This window comes from Ictidomys tridecemlineatus, chromosome 12 (genome assembly GCF_052094955.1).
Source record: "Ictidomys tridecemlineatus isolate mIctTri1 chromosome 12, mIctTri1.hap1, whole genome shotgun sequence".
In the NCBI taxonomy this organism is placed as follows: domain Eukaryota; kingdom Metazoa; phylum Chordata; class Mammalia; order Rodentia; family Sciuridae; genus Ictidomys; species Ictidomys tridecemlineatus.
The window spans coordinates 70,913,627-70,919,434 of record NC_135488.1 but is presented as its reverse complement, the minus strand read 5'-3'; the positions used below and the strand labels follow the sequence as shown (position 1 = coordinate 70,919,434).

The following is a 5,808-nucleotide window of genomic DNA, read 5'->3' as shown; positions in this document are numbered from 1 at the left end:
AGGCAGAGGAGGCCAGATGTTTACAGAGGGTTACACAATCTGCAAGGGCCAGGTAGCTGGGCTTCAGGCCATGAGTAAGCTCCTCAGAGAAGCCTGCATTCCAGTGTATGTGCCCATGGCCGGCTTTCCCACTCCAGACCACGTCTTTCTTTTTTCCTTTTCCAATCAGAAAAAGGATGTGAATTGTGAAACCAGGTGTTCATTAACTCAGGACTTCTCTCAAAGGAACCAAATCTTCAGTGCCTGATGCATGCTGGTCGGCTGGACCTGGTTCAGAAGACTGGGGCTGAGGAGTCCTTAGTGGTCACAGCAGCCCCAGAGCTGGGAGGTGGGTCTGGGCTTGGTGTGGCTTTGGAGAATGGACACAGGTCTGAAATGGTTTTATGTCTTTAGGAAAGTTCCCTTCTGCCAAGTAGGCCTCCTCCTGGAGCTCTTCCACATGGTTCTACAGAGAAAGCCTGCTGCCCGCCCTGGCTCTTGAAGAGGCTGTTTGGGGCCAGGCCTGACTGAAGAGAGAAGGCAGTAGGTATGTGTGCCCTGGCTTCAGGAGGAGTGGGGAAGTTGGGGTATGCCATCACATTCCTGGACCAGTCCATACCCTGGGGTTTCAACGGTGTGCAGAGGGGACAACACCCAAAATGAAAGCATCAGAAACTACATTTTCATTTGGCATTTAGCCTGAACTCTAAGGGAGAGTCACATTTGTCATCTTAAAAGAATCAGTGGCTTCCAGAATTACAACTGGATCCCTGACTTGGGCTGTTATTGCTTTCTGTCTCATCCAGGGTTTAACCTGTACATTGCTAGATAGAATTTGGTGTCTTTGGGTACAGGTGGGTGTTGGGGACAAGGGTTGTCAGAATGGACTCAGTATGCATCACAAACAAACCTCTGAAATCCTGGGCAGAACAAGAGATAGTATCCCACATGCAAAAACCTTTGGTCCAGCCGATAAGGCAAACAGGCCCGTCCACACTGGGAGGCACCCATAGGAAGCTGTATCTCTGTGTGCCAGTAAACCAACTCAGAGAACTGGTGTCCACTAAATGTGGCTGTCAGAGGACAGAGGAAAGAAGCTATCAAAGGTGGGAGGTGGCATGCTTTAGCTGGTAGGAGAGTTAGAACGTTGTCCTTGGACACAGGGGGACAAAATAGGAGACCCCCCCCCCATCAGAATATCAGATTAGCTCAGTTTCACATCATGTCAGGCCTCCCCAATAGCAGACAGTCACCTTTTTTACCTTATGTCTTTGAATCCCCATAGGGCCAAGCCAAAAACACCTTTATTTTCCTAGGGAATGTGCAAATTTATCTTATGGTATTTCAGGAACATCTAATTTTTATTATTTTTATGCTATACAGGCATCTTTGTGTAGAAGAATATATATATCCCTAAACCTACTAGTGGCATAATTCAACCTCAGGATCAGGCTTAGTGGATGTGGTTGGGCTCATAGAGATTGCTAAGTTCCTTGCTCAAAATAGGCCCAGGATGGGGATGGGGTGGGGTGACCTGGTAGGCAAAACTGGGTGGTCACTTGGCCTGGTCACACATGTAATCTGGGGGAAGAGCAAACTTTGCTAAGTCTTTTATCTTCAATTTCAAGCTGCACAGGTTAATTCAGAATTTCACTAAGATCTTTTCATTTTTTTCTTCTTTTTTTTTGAATTAAAAACCCAGAGATTTACACCTGGTATGATGGTACATGCCTATAATTCCAGTGACAGGGGAGGCTAAGGTAGGAGGATCACAAGTTCAGGTGAACCTCAGTAACTTAGTGAGACCCTGTCTCAAAATAAAAAATAACTTAGAGAGACCCTGTCTTAAAAAAAAAAACAAGACAACAACAACAACAACAACAACAACAAAAAAAAACCAAACAGGATATGGACTGGTCCCTTTCAAAGCACCATTGAGTTCAATCCCCAGTACCTCCTCAAACCAAAAATAAAAAGTAAAAATCCAGAGATTGGATTGCCCTGGATCATGGAAACATTCAAGGTACAGTCAAACCAGGATTTCTTTTCTCCTTACTTTCAAAGCTCTTTCCAAGGAATTTTATTTAAAGAAAACAAAAAAAAATTAAAGGCGATGGTTACTCAGTCTGCCTGTTTCTGGTTGCCAGGCCATGGGAGGCCAAGGGCAGTTTGGACTCATTCCTGGAGGAAGAGAGTGTTCAAGGAGGCGCGGTGGGCTTTCCTGTTGGCTGTGCTGTGTGGTCTCCAGGAACAGGCAGTGTCTGGTGTCTTAGAAGCGTCACTGGCCAGCCTGGGCCATGCTTGCTGGCTGCAGAGTTTGTCTTTGTCTCTGGTTGCCAGTCTCTCTCCCTTTCCTGGCCCCTGAAAAGCCCATCCCGCTTCCCGCAGTCTTTGCACCACACCTGCCCTTTCATCTCCCCTGCCCTTTAGGGAGAGGTCAATCCTGAGGCCAGTGAACAGGTCCTCCCCCAGGAGCCCTAGAAAGATGCCCATTGATTGATCTGTTTCTCTTTGCCATAATTAGGTTTCTTTTAGTCGGCCTTCCCTACCACACTGATTGTGGGGAGGGGACGGGGAGACACTGCTTTTTTTGATTCTGAGTAACTTCCCTCTTTCTTCAGCCCCAAGGGTTAAATTCAAGGCCCTGTGGACCCTCTCCCAACTCATCAGATCCTAGGACCATCTCTAGGGAGAGACTTAGATGAGACATTTAAATTACCTCAAAGACAATAAACAAATCTACAAGGAGATTCTGACCCAGATCCCCAAATCCCAATGTTCTCAGGCAGAGACCTCAACTCCTCAGTTTCCTAAATCCCTACTACCTGCTGGCAGAGTTGCTCACAGAGGTACAAGTGTCCAGGAGGACACTGGCCCACATGCTGGCCTGTAGTATCCAAGTAAGTTTAAAGGTGAACATTTTCATGGGTGCAGCCACCTTTTGCTGCATGACATCCAGGTATCACCTTCTTGGCTAGAGGCTCAGACACATGGGGTCTTCAGTGAAATCACTGAAGACCAGCTGGCCCAGTACTGGGTTCCTGGGGCTCCCTGTACAGTCTCTCTGGCTCCTCCCTCACAGTGCGTTCTTGGCAAGGCCACAGTCCCTCACAAGGAGCTGCTGAGAAGGATGAGGGGAAATTCAGCTTTATCTCCAGTTCTCCAGATGGCTCATTGGAAAAAGGAGATCAGGGTAACCTCAATCTTTCCAAGCAAGAACACTGCAACCCAGAACCCTATTTAAGGAAATGTCTCCCGTCTTAAGGACATCTCATTTGGTCCTGTCTTGGGGACAGAGCCTTTGGAGAAAGCAAAACCTGTCTTCAAACAATGAGATGTATGTCCCCTTCCATTGCTGCTTCTCCAGAGGGGGTCACACCAAGGGACTGTGAGTGTGAGGCCAAAGCAATGGAGAAGGAAGATGTGGGTCTGGATTTCAGGGTTCCAGGTAGAACAGCCCCTGACTTTGGACCCTGTGACTTCTGTACCTAAGAAAGGTCCAAGAGCAATCAGCAACTGATGAGTTTTTGTTAGGCATTTAACGTATGCAAAGGTGTTGGCCTGAGGGCTATAGCTAGGGAAGCTAAAGTATCCTGGCCCCCTCCTGGGAATTTGGAGACCAGCTGGGGAAATAAAACCAACACAGCCTTCAGTTAGAGCAGGTAGAGCTGCCAGTTGTGACCTCGGCAATGCTATTACCACCCTGTGGCTCTGTTAAACTCATCTGTAAGTCGAAAACAATATTCATGAAAGCCAAGGCTGGGCCCCAGATGAATTTTTTTTTTTCAGTTCCTTCTGTTTTCAAGACAGATGGCTTTGTGCTGGGTAGTTGTTTGAACTTGTGGTTCAAGTGCTTTGGGGCTGGAGTGGTCAGAGATGCCTTCCTAGGTTGGGAGCTCCTTGCAGGTAGGGCTTGTGGATTTCTTGGCTATATCTCTCTTCCATTCCTAGAATTCAGCAGGTGCTCAGTAATTGCATTCTGAAGGAATGGAAGAAGGAGATGGGCTTAGGTGAGTCTAAAAGGAGAGTGGGATTTGCGTCTGGGTGGGTTGGGAGCTGGGCTGCCCTGCTGTTTGCTGACAACTTCCATGCAGCAAAGCATTTAAGGTCTGGACTCTTCCAAGGGTTGCTGACTGCAGTCAGTCCATAGCATTTCAGCCCATCTGGCAGAGGGACTCTGTCCTCATTAATATGCCTTTATCTATATCAGGACGCAGATTCAAGGACCCTGGCTGCACTGGGGGAAGAAGCCTGAATCCCCAGGAGCCATAGCATCAAAGCAAAGCTTGGGATTGGGGGAGTTTCAGCTTCGGCAGCAGGTAGCCAAGTGTAGGTGGGAATACAGATATTTTGTTCAGGGAAGTGGGAAGAAGTTAGAGTTCTTTATAGAAAATAGGGTAGGTTAGCTCATTTATTAGTAGCTTTTCAAGGATAACACATACTTAATGATAACCTAAAACCATTTTCCAACAAAACCTCCGAAATGTCAGAGAATCCAAGAGAAGTCACAAAGGGCTCCCTTTCCAGCAGAAGAAGAGATGCCATGGAGAGCCACAGCAGAGCTGTGGAAGGGACTTTCCCTGAAGCCTGGGGTGACAACCCCTTTGTGGTCCTTGTCTATTCCATTACTGAAGACTCTGAGTTCAGCATTATTTCAGAGCATCACTGAGGAAATAAAACTGAGGGAGAGAAGGATGTCTATTTATTGACTCTGGTTGTCATCTCCCTCATTTGATTATAGATGAAGTCATTTGGGCTTACCCCCAACCTTATGGAACAGAAAAAAGGCTAAGACTGGAAGTTCTGTGAGTTGTCATTCTACTCTCCCAATTTACCAAAATCCAAGGTCCAAAGTCAAAGAGCTTCCTTCAGTATTATTTCTGGTCTCATGGACACTAGGTTTTGGGGTGATTAATTTACTTTTGGGTTTTTCTCAGTTTCGAATGTGTCATTCAACAATTATTTATTGCCATTGGTAGATTAAAAAAAAATGCACACGACAGAATTATTTGCCTCTAGAAGCCCACAGAGGTTTGAGAGGTTTAACACATTCAAAACAGACGTAGATTATATCAGGGTGGGGATTAGTCAACCTTTTCAGAACTTGGCCATGGCTAGCATCTTTGGGAGACACAGGACAGCACAGAAGGAAACCCAGGAGTGGCTAGGATGGAATGCTCCTGGAGGCAGGGGCCGAGCTGCCTCTAGCAGTTAAGAATGAAATGAGAGATGGGAAAATTTCAAGCTGCAGGACTGACACAAATCAGGTGGCTTCTTACCTGCAGGTGGCTGACCATTTCCTCCTCCATGAAAAAAATATTAAGCATTACTCTGTGTCAGGAACTAGCTACTTTAACAGAAGTAGGTCACTTGAGCCTCCCAATAACCCAGTGAAGTAGGTACTATTATTACCCCCACTTTCTGGGTGAGAAAACTAAGATATCAGCAGGATCTAGCCACAGGACCAGGCTCAACAGGGCACGTTAGGGCCAGACCCCTGATTATGTGCTCAGCTGCTCCCGGTGGGGCCTGGCTGAAGTGTTGGACAGGACTTGGCAGCTGAGAACATACTGGAGACTGAAACAGAAATAATGGAGGGCAGCCTGTGGCACTGGGAGCTCTGGAAGGATGCCCCCAACATAGAACCAGGGACAAAAAGCCACATCAGAGCACTCCTGCCCAAGACCTCATGGCAGCAGAGCCAGCGTGACCCCTGTCCCATCCCAGTAACTTCAGCTGCTGGGAGTGAGGGACACAGCAGAGGTGTGCAGCTTCCCTGAGCCTTTTGCTGACTGAATGTCTGAACAATCCTATTTCCTACTGATTGTA

At 47.1% G+C, this 5,808-nt stretch overlaps 1 long non-coding RNA gene across 3 annotated transcripts in view; it reads left to right on the top strand.

Annotated features, from left to right (window-relative positions):
- Positions 1-5,808, top strand: part of LOC120884889 (uncharacterized) — a 61,335-nt gene continuing 55,527 nt past the window's right edge. Inside the window, exons 1-2 of one of the 3 annotated variants that reach the window (XR_013428960.1) lie at positions 2-328; positions 394-526. This is a non-coding gene — a long non-coding RNA (uncharacterized LOC120884889). Of the gene's footprint in view, positions 527-5,808 lie in introns of all 3 variants that reach the window. The other 2 variants (XR_013428959.1, XR_013428958.1) reach the window with 2 other exon arrangements.